The 16165-nt window shown below is 34.6% G+C and overlaps 1 long non-coding RNA gene across 2 annotated transcripts; it reads left to right on the forward strand.

Moving 5' to 3' along the window:
- The first annotated feature begins 3008 nt into the window (after positions 1 to 3008).
- Positions 3009 to 10345, forward strand: LOC110027607. 2 transcript variants are annotated; one of them, XR_002294360.1, is made up of 7 exons: positions 3009 to 3079; positions 3168 to 3308; positions 3690 to 3788; positions 9092 to 9218; positions 9294 to 9552; positions 9634 to 9738; positions 9819 to 10345. It is a non-coding gene; the product is annotated as an uncharacterized LOC110027607 (long non-coding RNA). The 2 variants fall into 2 exon arrangements; XR_002294359.1 differs by having other exon boundaries at positions 3168 to 3788.
- The last annotated feature ends 5820 nt before the right edge of the window (positions 10346 to 16165 follow it).

The raw sequence follows: 16165 nt of genomic DNA on the forward strand, positions 1-16165 counted from the left end.
CCGACGGTTGTTCTCGTCGCTTAATAATAAAATGCATATGTTATAATCCCGCTAGATAGTGGGTTCTAAGATAAGCGACAAACTATAGCAATCAGTCAATATTTGCTTATAATCAACCAATTATTCTGTCAGTTATAACTAAGTATCGTTAGAAAAAATATACTATTGATAAGAGACAGTATATGTTATAGCTATGTTATCACAAATAACTAAAGTAAGAAACAACTGCAAAGCTGTCGGCAATTAGAATACTTTTTTTGGCGTGTAAAAGCCGTCATTTTTAGCTAATTTTTCCTCCAATGTCAATTCTTTCTTTTTTTTTTTTTTTCCTTATGTTATACTCATAAAGGTTGAATTAAAAGTGCCAACATTGTGTTTTTTTGATATTTTCCATCGAAAGAATCATATTATGAGGTCCCTATTTCATTACCAAACCCTATTTCAAAAGTAAGTTGCATACATGTTCTATCACATGCTCATTAATTTATTATTTATATAAATCATACCATACTATTTATGGATATGCCCATAGCTTTCCATTCTTACGCATTTAAATATACAAAAAATTAAAATATAGATGATAAAGAATGCCAAAAAGTCTTGCATTATCATATCAAAACATCTATATAAATTAATATTTAGTTTGTGCTCTACACATCTTTAAATAAACAGCATGTTACTTCACTTAAATAAAAGATTAAGATTAAGAAATACCTTATTCATCATGACCATCTCATGAATCATAAAACCAATCATAAAAACTTTTCATGGGAAAAAGAAAATCCTCCTAAACATTGGTCATTAATTCAAGAACTCACCCATCATTGTCTTTGTTCCCTTCTCCTCCTTCTTACCTTGCACCAATTTCTCAAAGCTCTTATGAAAATGCTTTATTACATCTGAGACCCATTTAACAATTAAAATATTAACAAAAATATCATTTAATATCTACTAAAAATCTCTATCATGGCCGATTTTTATATTGGTTAATAGCCCTCAAATTATATTCATGCAAATCATGCATGCTGAAAAACGTGGAATGGTCTAGAGTATAGTAATTAGGGATGTAAACGAGCCGAGCTTGTGCGAGCTCAGGCTTGGCTCGTGTTTGGCTCGTTCGAAATAGCTCGTGTTCGAAATCGGCTCATGTTCGAAATCGGCTCGTGAACAGTGTGTTCGTGTTCGGCTCAATTTTTATATTCGTGTTCGTGTTTGGCTTGTGTTCGGCTCGAAATTGGCTCATTAAACTAAGATTGAGAAAATAAGATGTAAAGTGTGAGATTCAAACCTGGATCAAATCTATACAAAAGAAGACACTAACCACATTGTCACATGATGTGTTATGATTTAAACTTAGACATAAATATATATAATATAATATTATATAAATAATATATGTAATATATTGTTATATAAAAAGTTATATAATTTTTTTTTCTTCGAGCTTAAAAGTTTGTTCGTGTTCGGCTCGTTAGGCTTAACGAACGAGTCGAACATGTGCTGCTTAACGAGCCGAACACGAGCTGTTCACGAACAACGAGCCAAACTGACAACCCTAATAGTAGTCATTTAGCCATGTGTGAAAAAATACATTAAACGTTTTTCATGTTTTTTTCATAAAACATAAAGTAATTGTCATATGGGTAATTTTTCTAAAATGTCATCATTAACTAATTTAATTTATTAAAATACTATAAATTATTTAAGCCGTAATTCGGTGTCATTAATTATTTAAAAAAAAATAAAGAAATATAGTGAAAAATAAAAGAGTATAGAAAAACTAGAGGCAATATTTATATAGGAAGCACGCGATGCTTTTGCATGTATATATCTCGCATCGAAACTTTCATATTTACGTATATATTACTTTGCCGTTTTAACATATGCATGAAAATATGTATTTCACTTTTTAAAAAATAATAATATTATTATTTTTTACGTGATATTAAAGATTTGAGACTTATGTTGTAAATGTGAAAGTATAAGTATTATATATATATGTAAATACATAAGAACCGTGGGCTATGTAAATAAAATCCCCTAATTAAAATGAATCAAATCGAATACTTTCATATTATAAAATAAATATATGATAATTCGTTTTCTATGCTAAAATGATATTATAATGCATTATTTATATTTTTTTTTATTCAAAATGATCACATTATAATGGTAACATATATCTTACTGAAGTCTAGCATTTGACCAAACCTTATATTGCTTGCCTCCTAATGCCCAACTTTGAACATCCAGCATTAAATAGTATCCTGCACTTATTGCTCAATGGCCATTCAGAAATATAAAAGTTAAGATATCTCCTCTCATAAATCATATATATAATATTGTTTTTAGCTTTTTTTCCTCTAGTCATTTGAAAGGGCCATTTATTATACCTGACCAATACTTGTAAAAATTTTCGGAAATTATTCTCATTTAAATTTTGAAGCTGCTGCAGAAGAAATTGCTATTTAACAAAGTCAGGTGGTTATTACTTTTTTTTTTTTTTTCATAGAAGTCAGATTGTAGCTTTCATGCAGCCACGAAACATAGCGAGATAATGATGCAAAACAGAACTTCTCATTGCTACTTTTTCGCAAAAAAAAAAAACAGACAAAATTCAATTTTACCAAACACCAAAAGTTACAGCGCACTACCGTTGCCCCCCAAATACGAAAAATTATTACGTCTAAATGAGATAGATGCGGATTATTATATTTTTGATGGTATCGGCGGTGGTATTGTAGTAATGGACTGATGGTGTGATAAAATAACACCACAATACAACCAGCTCCACGAAAAAGTACAACCAGTCGTACACACACCCTACACCTAATAATGAATTTAGGTCATCTTTTTTTTTTCTTTTTAATAAACAATTTTTTATATCACTTATTATGTTTTTTTTCTATTCGTTCTGGACCAGCTAGGTAGTTCGTTAGGAAAGCGCGAGAAAACTCAACTGCAAGTCAAAATCTTGAGTGCTGGTAGTTGGAGTGGCTCAAGCTTATATATGAAGTACAGCTTCTTCCCATGCAACGCATTTGCACTGCTTGCGGCTATGGCCATGGAATGTTTAAAGGTACATATATACTCCATTAATGTTTTATATTTTATATATATGCCCTTTCATTCTGCTAATTAATTTTTTAGCCTTGCCTTTTTCTCAGGAGTATTCCTCAAAGCTCATCAGCCTGTTCTTCGTTGTCCGTTCGACCTGGAAGAAGCCAGTTTTTTAAATCATGGATTTAACTAATAATCTTAACTATTCGACAATAATGTCTATAAATCTCACTTTCCAAGTCTTTTAGGTATACCTCTGTCTTTCTTAACATATGTTGAATCTAAAACATCTGCTCTCTTAACTGAATCATCAGATGGTTGATGCTTAATGTGACCAAACAATTTAAAACTCTAATCTTATTCGTCATTGTAGTTGCACCAACCCTATCACGAATATACTCATTTAGCATTTTGTGTGTAAGTGTCAAGTCGCTCATCCACCCAAGCATTCTCAGCATTACATGTTTCATCTTATAAAAAATAATTATTTATAATAAATAAATAAATAAAGTATAATAAGGAACAACATTACTATTACAGAAATCGCTTTATTCTATAAATATGAAATTCAAATCTGCAAGAAGAACTTTTGGTTGACTTTTTGTGTGAGTAATTGGGTGTGCTTCAAGGTCGAAAGGTCAACGAAAAAGAGGTGCATGAGATGCCAAGGAAGAGCTCGTTCTATTACAGATCAGTCTATATCGCCCTGATACATAATTAATTTAAAGGTCAGTAGTATTAAATATTTTATTGTTTTTGTAGTTCTAATATATTTTGTATTATTACATTTTTATGTAATATTTCTCTCTTGCAGTTAAGAAAAGAAGATAAAAGGATTAGGAAGTGATGCTTTTGAAGTTGTTCGTATTGAATTGAGAGTTGTGATAGGCGAAAAAATATTACATCAGGACTCCGCACATAGAGTTACGTGCGGAGTCCAACAAAATTACGCCGTCAAGGTGATCGGCCGGGTAACACAAGAAATATTTCCCTCGTGTTATTCCGTGTTGTTCAGATGTTATTGTATGTTATTCAGATGTTATTGTGTTATGGGAATATTTCCGTTGTTATAATAACACAATAACACATCAATAATACTTGAATAATATACAATAACACCTGATACAATAACACCTGAATAATACAGAATAATACACAATAACACATCAATAACACGAGAGGAATATTCTCTTGTGATATAGGGCAGATTTTTTTTTTCTGCATGACGTAATTTCATTAGACTCCGCATGTAACCCTACATGCGGAGTCCTGATGTAATATTTTTTCGTGATAAGCCTTTATATATATATATATTGAATTAATATACTTCATCTGTCACCTTTATATATATTTATATATATACTAGTTTTATTTTAGTGGGATAATATATATGGAAAATAGAAAAATTTGCAGGCATGGTGAGATTATTATATTCTATAGAAATTTTAATTTACAACAAATAAAAAGTAGTGTGAAACAAATACCCTAAAATAAATATGATTCAATCTATTATTTAAATGTTTCACGTTTGATGATTGATTGATATCAAGTTAACAAATAATTTTCATTAAATTGTGAATTAACATTGAAATGCATGGATACTTCCTATAACTATAGGAAAAGTAATAATTAGTTTGACATGGCTATTTGCTCCAGAGCCCCGATCATTTTTTGGTGGAAAATATTTGGTGTTATTTGCGGTGAAATTTACATCGGATTTGCCTCTAATAATTCAATACAAATGAGCACTCAGAGGCAGTGAAATTTAGTGTTATGTTGCACCAGTTTTTAAAATTGATTTGTGTCAAAAAAATTGACACAAAATAATCATTTAAAAGCGTCGAAAAAATCCAATGCAAAGGTGACAGAAAAGTTGACGCACAAGACCTAAAATTGTCATCTCGTTTGAAAAAATTCAATGCAGAGGAGATAGAAAAGTCGACGCACAAGACCTAAAATTGTCATCTCGCGCCCTTATGATTCATTCTTTTCTTCGCACACAGCTCTCGCTCCCGCTCCCTCTCACGTCAGCCAAACATTCTTCCCATTACTTCACCGTCACTGGTTGTCGGTTGCTGGCATCTCGCCGTCTTCGCCCCCCTTACCGTTGTTGATGGCCCTCACGCCCCCGCAGCTCGCTCTTGCTCCCTCTCTTGATAGCCAAACACATCTCCCTTTCTCCCTCAACCATTCAAGCTGTAAGCATGATCTTTTTCCTCTCTTTTAATCTAATGGCAAAGTTTTCTTATTTGTTTTATTGTGTGAGTTATGGATGGATTTCTTGATCATTTGGCGGATGAATTCGTGATATTCGCCTATTCTTGTGTTCATCCTTGGCTTTGTTATGGGATTTGAGGTTTTCTTTTTCTCTCTTACAATGTTTATAGATGGTCTACATTATCGACTAAAGGCTTTCGTTTGAGTAGATCAAAATTTGAAGGCATTGATTAAAATTTTAGTTGTAGTAGATCTAATGGCAGTGTTGTAGGTTATTAAATCATTAGAATGAGTGAACGTTTTAAATTTCTTGAGTCTATTGTTCAAAGTGATGGTGATATAGATGGGTATATTATTGGTAGAATGCAAGTTGAATGGCTAAAGTTGAAGCAAGCATCGAGCCTATTGTGTGATAGAAAAGAACCGCTTAGATTTAAAAGAAAATATTATTAGATGGTGGTGAAACCTGCAAGCAAGGTTTTATGACGTTGAATGTTGGCCTATAAAAGAGAAGCATAAAACTAATTTAAGTGTTGCGGAGATAAAAATGCTTAGTTGGATGAGTGGCTTGAAACTTAGAGACAAAATGCGAAATGAATATGAATCCATGAAAATTTTAGTATAGCTCCAGTGGCAGACAAAATTGAAGAGAGTCATCTTAGATGTTTGATCACAGTAAACATCGACCATTTGATGATCCAGTTAAAAGAGTAGATGTAATAAATTTGACTTTCTTAAAGAAAGGTAGAGATAGATTTAAAAGGACTTGGACATGTTGTATAAGAAAATGTTCTTATTATATAAGAATTAAATGAAAATAAAAATATGACACTCAAAATGAGTCAATAGAGAAAAGAGATTATGTAGTTGATCCCACTTATTGGGATAAAGGCTTGTTGTTGTTGTTGTATAGATATTATAATACCACATTTTCTTGTTATCTGGGTTACCATTGTATAAATGTGCTACAGAACATGGCATGACTATGGAGTTTATATCCATTGATACATTGTTGTGTTGTTGTATGGTTAAAAGAAGTGTCTTAAAGAGATGAATCCAACAAGTCCACGATCAATTAATTTCAAATTCACCAAAATATTTATTGGGTGTTAGTTACTCTCTTACCAGTTTGTAGGTTGGTTGTTTGTAATGTGTGTGTGTGAAACTGTGAAGAAGATACAATGTATAAGAGAGTGGATGTTTATTATTAAATTATTTATGTGTGATATCTATTTGTACTAATCTGTAAAGTTGTATATATGATGCAGATGGATATTCATAATTTGATAGCTTGAATGTATGAAAGATTTTATCCATGACAAAAAGGATTCACTGATGAGTTCTTAAATGATATTGAAGAATTCGTGCAGGTGACATCACAGCTGCCCATCTATCGTTTAAAGGGTAAGTTTTGGTGTCTTTGTGCGAAGCACAAAATTCAGATGTGATTGTGACCTAAAGAAGTTAAGTTGTATCTTTACCACAAGGAATTCAAGCCTAATTATTAGTATCGGACTGCACATGGCGAGCAAGGACCAGAAGTTCAGTTCAATCAAGGAGGTGCCTCAACAAGTTATGTCCCTCCTTCACATATGTTGAAATAGTTTAGATGCTCAAAAAGCTCAATTTATTGAGAGCGTTCAACACAAACCTAAAACATCAAATAATTAATTGCAACAGTTCTATGACTTACTGAACACTGCTAAACAGCCTTTATGAGATGATTGCACTACATATACAGAGTTATCAAGTCCACCCCCAAGGATTATTGGAGTCAAAATATTACAGATGATCAGTGAAGTATCGAAGATCACCAAGAGACTGGAGTTAATTTCAACTCATCTTCCTGATTTCAGCGTCACGCACAATTAGATTAAGTGGAGCATATTCTGGGATCTTCTATATTGAAAGACTAATCTGATTAGACATAATCTCGATGTTATACATATTAAAAAAAAAATTGATAACATCTTTAATACTTTGATGGATATCGATGGTAAAATGGACCTAAAAGACGTTTGCAAAAGGAGAACCTTAGAGCTTCTGGAGACAAATGGAGCAAATTAATAAAGCTTAAAGCTGCATACTATTTTACACAAGATCAACGAAGAGTGGGTAAATTCTTTGAATTTTTCTAGTGGCTATATTTCAAATTTGAGTCAATGTTTTGACATGAGAATGGAGAAGGATTTAGCACGAAGAGTCACGACTGTCATATATTTCTGCATTGTTTATTACCTATTACATTTCATGCGCTGCCGAAACGGGTGCTTGATCCCTCGATCGAAGTCAGTATATTCCTTGGAGTGTTTTGTGTATGGACACTAAATTTTGACTTGTTGAGACATCTTGATGCAATTATGTAAGCTTGAGCGGATATTTCTTCTTGGTTTTTTTGACCTTATATAGTATCTGCATATACATCTATGTTACAAGGCTAAACTTGCCGAGCTAGTGCGGTACAGATGGATGTAAATGGTTATAGATTTCATACGAGCTCTTAGTGTGAAGGGAATAATACATAATTGTGGTGTCACTATCAAATGAAACACACGCACCGTTTGCAAGAATAGCTTTTACGGCGTACTTGATGAAGTAATTCACTTTCAATATAAAAAAAATGCTAGCTACATTATAAACTTATTCAACTGTCAGCAGTTTCATCTTATTACAAATCGAGAAACCACAACACTTACGTCTTATGATATCAGTGAAGTCAAAATAAATAGACGATATACGAAGTTTAATCCATTTGTTCTGGCACTCCAAACAATACAGGCTTATTACATTCGATATCCTGGTAAATTAAGAGATAACGCTGATTGGGATGTGATTATGAAGAATAAACCATGAAAAATTATTGAGTTGTATAGTAGTATAGAACCAATTCACCAAGAGGAAGGTGCGGCGGATTTCGTATTCAAGGTGGCACAAAAGATAAAATGTTTTAGCTAGAGGATACCACGGAGATTCTTAAAAAGGTTCCACATGGTATGGATGAGGACGATATTAAGAGTGAAGAAGAAATTTTAGGTTCATCTTCGACTATGAATTTTTTTTATGATACTTAATTACAAAGGTATGTAATTTTAGATTAGTGGTTACTATTGCTACTTTTTCCTTTTACTTTTGATGTATTGAGGCATAGTTGTTTACTCTTGCTTTTCCTGCTTTTAGACATAACTGCTACTTGTGTCTTACATTTATTGCACTATTTCATTCGGTTTATGATTATTTTCCATGCTAATACTAATCTTATTAATGTCATTCCTTTGTTTGTATATGGCCACAAGTGTTGCAGGTGATCGACCACCCAGAGGCCCCATGACACCTGCAACACTTGTGGTCATCTGCAAACAAAGGAATGACATTCCTTTGTATTAATGTCATGTTAATACTTCTGTTACCGCTCCCTCACCCTCTGCTGCCACACCTCTTATGACAACTGCTCCCACACCTGCTATTGCCACCCCTTTCGTGACACCTTCTCCCGCACTCGCTGTTGTCACCCTCCTTTAACACCTGCTCCCGTACCCATTACTGCCCTGCCTCTTGTGACGCCTGCTCCCTGGCCAACTTCTTCCTTGCCTATTGTTTCCACGCCTACTCTCCCACCTGTTGCGCCCGCTTCTACTATTGGCACATCTACTGCCCCACCTACTTCGACGCCACTTAAGCCTAGCCCCTCGACTCCTGTTCCCTTCCCCTCCTGAGATTATATTCAGTGTCATAGGAGGACTCATAAGTTATTTTTAATATTATTTTATGTTTATTCTTTATTTTATATTTTTTTATTTGTATTTTTCTTAATCAGATTCAATTCTCACAAGATGCTCGTCACCTACATCACAGAGATTATCATGAGTAGCTATGATCAGCCCTTTTTCTTATGAAAGCAGATCCCTACAACCACCCAGGACTTGTGGTTCAGGGAGTTCATGGTACGATCATGTAATATGAATCAAATTTGTATTTTTTTACATGCTAACACATGGATTATTTTTTATGCTACATAGGTTCTTCACCTGACTCCCAAAGCACCATTATCATATCTGTTGAATCTTCAAGATTTGGGGCAGTCATCGCCTTAGAGACACGTCCTCAAGCAGCCTACCTGGATCGGTGAGGAGATCTTGGGTCAGTTGGTTGTAGCCTAGGCTCTCCTGCTTATGAGAGGAAGAGGAAGACGAATCGAGTGAATCGGTCGACTGAGAGGGCCAGGCGTGTTGTGCTCCATATTGGCGGATCATCTCCCCTTACAGAGCACTATAGGAGGTATTAAGATTCTTTTAAATATTTAAAAATTCAATCTTTGAAGAAATTTTGTAGCATTGATCAATTTTATATGTTTCACAGGCAAAGGAGTTTAGTCATGAGCCCTTTGTTGTGGAGTTACACGTTCAAACTCATCGGCGCCCGGGGACGCACCAGTGGGTCTCACAGCATTCCCGGCAGGTTGTTGTAAGTATAAAAAAAAAATTAACTTTATTTTGACTCTTACTATTAGAAGTGTAAAATAAGCAATAGTTGTAATTTGGTAGGAGGACTTTGAGCAGCTCTGGGAGAGACACTTGGCCACTCAGACCCAGAATTTCGCTAGCAGCACTGGTAGTCAATCTACTACTGTACAATCTGAGCACGAGCTTAGAACTCTGGTGAAGGGGAAGAAGAATGGGAGGATTTATAGCCTTGATGCGAAGGGCATAATCCCTGTGGCCCATTATTGAGTTCCTCGAGCTCCTCACAGCCATATTAGGAGTGTTGGGCAAATTGTTGCAATGAACAAAGAGCTCGGTCAGTTGCGTGAAAAGATTATAGAAGTTCAACATCGGGTTAAGGACTCTATAGTGTGCATGGCGAAGGCTTTAGCAGATTGTCGGACCAAGTGGTTGGTGATAGCCATAGAGGAGGAGGACGACAACGACGACGAGCGAGATGATGAGTAGTTTTGTTTCATGTTTTCTTTTATATGCCTGCATTAATTTGAATGTTTACTGTAGAACTTTTGGCTAATTTTATTATTCTTATATAGGTCAATTTGTGACAGTATCTTAATTTTCATTATTGATGTGTTTGAGCTTTATTTGATCATTGTGTATGTGCTAGGGCGTCCCCTGGAAGCGACGCGCTGTATAGCGACCTGCAATGCTCTATGGCGTTGAATGTTGGGCTTTCAAAGAGAAGCATAATAATAAGTTAAGTGTCACTTATCATTTTGTTATCATCTCCGACTGTCATTATCACTAGTCACCCACTCTCGCCTACTTGCAATTACCCTCATCCATATTTTAAAATACTTGAAACTATTGTAACAATTGCAAATAAATATTCAATTCATTAATTACAACCTAAACTGATACGCGATCAACAAATTTTCATCATCTCACACGAATCTTAAGACATGACATGAATCTCAAGATATCTTTTTAAGCAAAAAATATTTAAATTTTGATTAGAAGTCATCCAGGTCTCAACAAGAAGAATCCAACTAGCCCAAGATTACTAAATTCTTACATCATTAAGGCATTTAAATGTCTATAGAACGTCATCCAATCAAGGGAATCTCCTCAAGTCGTTTAATCAGAGTGGTTCAAATTTCTTTCTTATTTGCAGCATGTTCTCTATAGAGTCTGACCCCACTCTCGAGGATGGGACTAAGCTTTGAGCAAGAGGGAGACCAGAGGCTAAAGAATAGGGAGTTGAAGTCTGACATCCTGAGCTGACGATTCGACAAACGCCTCACACTCTTGTAGCTATTGATCAATGTCGACCACCACTCGATTGCCACCACTAACCATCATCAACTGCCTCCTTTTGCTTGCAAGGAAGCACCGTGAGAAGCCGCAACAGACATTGTGAAATCATAAAGCAACCTACAAAGCGACGCATCATCTCGAGCTTCGTACCAACCTGCTCTTGAGGAATGGACTAAACTTTATTTGCAACACGGTCTCTATAAATAGAGTCAGACCACATTCATAAGGAGGGGATTAAGCCTTGAGCAAGAGGGGGACCAGAGGCTAAAGAATAGGGAGTTGAAGTTTGGCATCCTGAACAGACGATAAGACAAACGCCTCCCGCTCCTGCAGTTGTTGATTAGTATCGACCACCACTCGACAACCACCACTAACCATTATAGACTACCTCCTTTTGCTTGCAACGAAGCACCGTGAGAAGCCGCTATTGACATTGTGAAATTATAAAGCAACCTACAAAGCGACACATCATCCCGAATATCGTACAGACCCCCACCCCCCAATAACGGTGCACCAAAGCTTCGACAGTCAATCCCCGCTGAGATCGCTCCCTTTCCCCGAGACAACGAGTTCTTTTGAGAATCGATGTTGTAACCTAAGAAATAGTGTAACCCTTTCCCGCCTGTGGGATAAGGAGTTTTGTCTGTAATCAACAACTCATAGTGAAACATTTCAACTCAGCAATGCCCCGTGATTTTTTATCCTTTTTAGAAATTTTCATATAAAATTGAGATGTCTAGTTCTAATTAATTCTCTTTAATTATCTGAGTGTGTGTTGGAGTCTCGTGCAATGCTAAGACGATAATTTATCACTCTACCATTGAGGACATTCCGACACGCATCACAAACAAACATTTTCAACAATATCAAAATACATACATTATAATTTATCATCAATTTCAAAATACATTTATTTTTAAAAATATCCAATCAGTCCCCTATAAAAATTTTGACACCACAATCCACATCTAATGGTATATTTGAGACAACTGCAATTATTTATGGAAATAGCTGTGAAACAGCTCCAGAATAAATCACTTTCCAAAAAGTTGCGGTGTCTATTAAAATTTTATTTTATTTTAAAAAAACCAAATTGTAGTTTTTTGATAGCCACTATACTTTAACAACTCAGATTAAAAAATGCAGATTTCTACCACAAAAATTTCTAAAAACCAGTAAGAAAATAATTCCCCAAATAAAGTTGTTGTGACTGTCTGAAAAGCAAAGTAGGTAAAAAACTGTCCCAAATAGACCCTAAATCATATCCTGCCAAAAATTGTTATAGATTTGTAGTGTGAATTAAAATTTTCAAGTGTTATATTAATATTTGTAAGGATATAATTGGTATACAGGTAAATAACTAATTAAGTTCTGTACATGATCCATCAGCTTGCATCTATGTTTTAGGAAATTTTGTATTCTAATATAATCTCATAATAAGTTCAATAATGTTTATGTCACCACGTCTTTCAAGAATTTACAATTATAACCTTCAACGGTAGATTGATAATTTAAAATTGCTCTTTCTTCCATCTTCAATATTCTTCTTCAGAGGCCCGGTTGGTTTAAATTCAAATTATGGAATCTTGCACTCAACACATTGTTGGCTGATAAGCATCAATACTACTTTTACTTTATTTTTCTATTTTTTTTTCTAAATATTGATTTATAGTGCGTTTAGTCATTTCTATTTTTTGAGGTCATGAAGTGCGGATCTTTCGAGAGCCTCTCTGGCCTACTTGTATGCATGAGAGAAGAAAATATAAACTATATTTCATGCATTGTTGCGTCTGCATGTCCGCGCTATCTTGATGAAAAGATTGTGATGTGGCTATTAGGCGGCATCATAAATGCGGATTGACAAGTGGCTTTGTGTGTAACGATGATCTTCCCCAACAGTTAGTCCCGAGTTAGCTCGACCATTAGCTCAGTGGGTGGGCTTAGCACAACCAATTCGGCAAGTGGGGCTCAATTTTAAAATATTTTGATCTTCCAATATAGGCCTCCAAAGCCCACAAAATTTGTTGATCTGTGAGATGTATCATTAGAAATATCAAAAAATTAAATGTTATAGATATATAAGAATTATTGTAAGTAAATGTTATATAATATTATCATCTGATTAGTTCTTGCATTAGGTTTGATGTGATATCAACAAATTTAACTTTCAGCATGAATCTCGAGGCATTATTGTGATTACAGATGTCTTGATTAAAGTTAAATATCATTCTAAACTCAAATTTCAACAAGCTTATAGTCAAACTGACCAGCTAGACGAGCGAACCTAATAATATCAAAATTGATCTAATCCAAGTCTAATCAAGCCCAATTCAAATCATTAAACATTTTTTTTGCAATCTTTTGGTGGTTAATTAAAAGGTCAAATAGAAACTCAATTTGACAAGCTTATAGTTAGTCGAGCGTCTTGATGAGACGAATTCAACGAATCTAAAATCACTTAATTCTAATGTCATTAAGCACTTACATGTTCAAAAAATATCATTTGATCGAAGGAATTACTCTGAGATGTCTGATGAAATGATATGAATTCATGCAGTATTATGGACAATGTCACTCCCAAAATCAATAAATACTGACCCACTCCCTTTATCAAAAGGGGGGCTAAACCTGGACCTGGACTTGGAGGAAAAGGAGATTGAGCCAATTTCCAAAGTTGATCTGGACCAAAGACCCAACAAAACTGCAAGTAGGGCTCTGAATTTAGCTTGAAACTTGTTAATCACTTGAAAATTGAATTGAATTTTGGCTCGAATCGAAGTAAATGAGCTGAGTTATGAGATAAAATTTTGGATCAAATTTTTTTCGAGCCGATTTTGAGCCGAACTCGGCTCGGCTCAAGTACGGATCGGCTCAAGATCGGATCGTTAGCAGCTCTAATTGCAGACCACCATCAACCAACGCCCGCCAGCCTCCGTTGAGCACTATCGAGCACCCCTGTTTTTCACATTTGGTGGCCCTTATGGAGTAACGGGGTATGTTGTAGTGAAGCGCTATGCAGATTAACAACGGGGTACGTTGTAGTGAAGCACTATGCAGATTAACAACGTACATTGCGGAATAACGAAGTATTGTGTGGAGTAGCGACATATGTTGCAGAGTAACAAAGCATTTTGCAGAATAATGAAGTACATTACGGAGTAATAAAGCACAATTAGAAGTAATGATGTGCATTGAGGAATAACAAAACACCCTACATCGTAATGTGGTGTCCTGAATACCCTCCAACAACATACCTCGCATCTCCACCGATAACTTCTAGTAGCAACTGCTCCCAACTATTTGAAGAAATATTGTAACCCTTTCCCGATTGTGGTATAAGAGAATTCATATTTGTATTCACAAACTTATAATAGATTATTTTGACTGGGATATGCCCCGTGGTTTTTTACCTTCTTAAGATTTTTCATAAAAAATATCGTGTTATATTTGCATTCTATTTCTCTTTTATTTTTCTATGTGAATATATTTTGGATCTTTATACAATGCTAATACGTTAAATTATTAGTTTTTTTTTGCGGCGAATTATTCGTCATACAACAATGTTAATAAGAGAAGTTATTTTAAAAATTAATATTAATGAAACCCTTGCACTTCTATAAATAGATTCTTGTTCCATTTAGGTATATTAAGAAATGGGCAAAAAAGTACGATACTTTCCAATTTAGTGTTTTCTCCTCATCTTTCTCATTCTAATTCTTCGAGTCATTGCCATCCTCGAACTGATATCTATTTATATAACTCTTATTCGATTCTCCCCCACCAACTTCCAGAGTTATCAACTTCATCAACCCAACGTTTATCGAGATCCAAGAAACGAGATCATATCAAAAATCCCCGGCCTCCTCTTTTTCCTAACTAGCAACAAGAAAAAGAATTAATTTGCTTTTTTCTAAGACCATGCATTCAAGCAATAGCTTTCAATAGGTGAATGACCTTTCAATAACTTTCTTCACGCATAGATCTCAATTAAAACTGACCAATCCATTGAAACTTTTTTCATCTCAATTGTTTGCAATCCAACTATAGAATTTGCATCTTGTTATAACCCTTATAAGCAAATGAACACTTTCCTTTTCACTTGTCCACATACCTTGAGAAATTAATGATATGTGCCCACTTGCAATAAAGAAGATTCCCCCAAAAGTAGAAAGGGAGAAAGCCACAAGGTAATAGATGATTCCTCTTTCTCACTTTTGCTATTTTTTACACTCCATTCCTTCCCTTTCTTTAAATTGCCTTTTTAAGTATGTTATTTACATTTTTGCCCCTTCAACACTTCCATTTCAAAAGCATGATGTTTTTTATGAATATAGGGGGCCTAGGACATTAATGTGTGATGGAAGACTTCTTGATCAAGATATTGAAGAGCTATAATGGCTTGATATTCATTTTGGATATGGCTCATCTATGCTCATTTATTTAGTTCACTTTAAATTTATTTGAAATTCATTAGATTTGTGCGAACTCTAAATACTACGCTTGCCCGCCACCAGTGTCCTTAGTCATCCAACAGTCGTTCAGCTGCTATCAACCATTCTCTCCTTTGGGCTCACTGCTCGTCGTTGGCCTACTCCTGCCATCATTCGTCATCATATCTGGGCCACATATTTTATATTAATTTTATTTTTCTCTAAATCAAAACAAAACATGTGAAGCTCAACATTCATTTTATATTAAACTAAATTATTCATAATGTTTTAAATACAATATATTATTTTAACCTTAGCCAAATAATTACAAATTAGATAGATATATGATCACATGACAGCATAGTTGCATCTGACCACATGAATGTTCGACTGCTAAAATGAAATGTATAAATTTGGCTCTATTGGCACGTGGGAAGGGATCTAGCCAATCCAGCTTTTCAAATACCTAATTTAAGAAAAAAAATTATTTGCGATTTTATCACACGTGATTCGATTCTGACCGTCCATCAAATCAAAACATTCTTTTTTAGCCGACATAATTAATTCCACCGTCCAAACAGAAAAAAAAATTTGCAAAAATATCCAATCAATTTTTTTTTTTGTTAAAATGACTTTCAATTATTAGGTCAGTTTTGTGATGAGTGAAATATAGAATTTTGAGTGGTTATATATATATATATA

This window comes from Phalaenopsis equestris, unplaced genomic scaffold (genome assembly GCF_001263595.1).
Source record: "Phalaenopsis equestris unplaced genomic scaffold, ASM126359v1 Scaffold000428, whole genome shotgun sequence".
NCBI classification, from domain to species: Eukaryota; Viridiplantae; Streptophyta; class Magnoliopsida; order Asparagales; family Orchidaceae; genus Phalaenopsis; species Phalaenopsis equestris.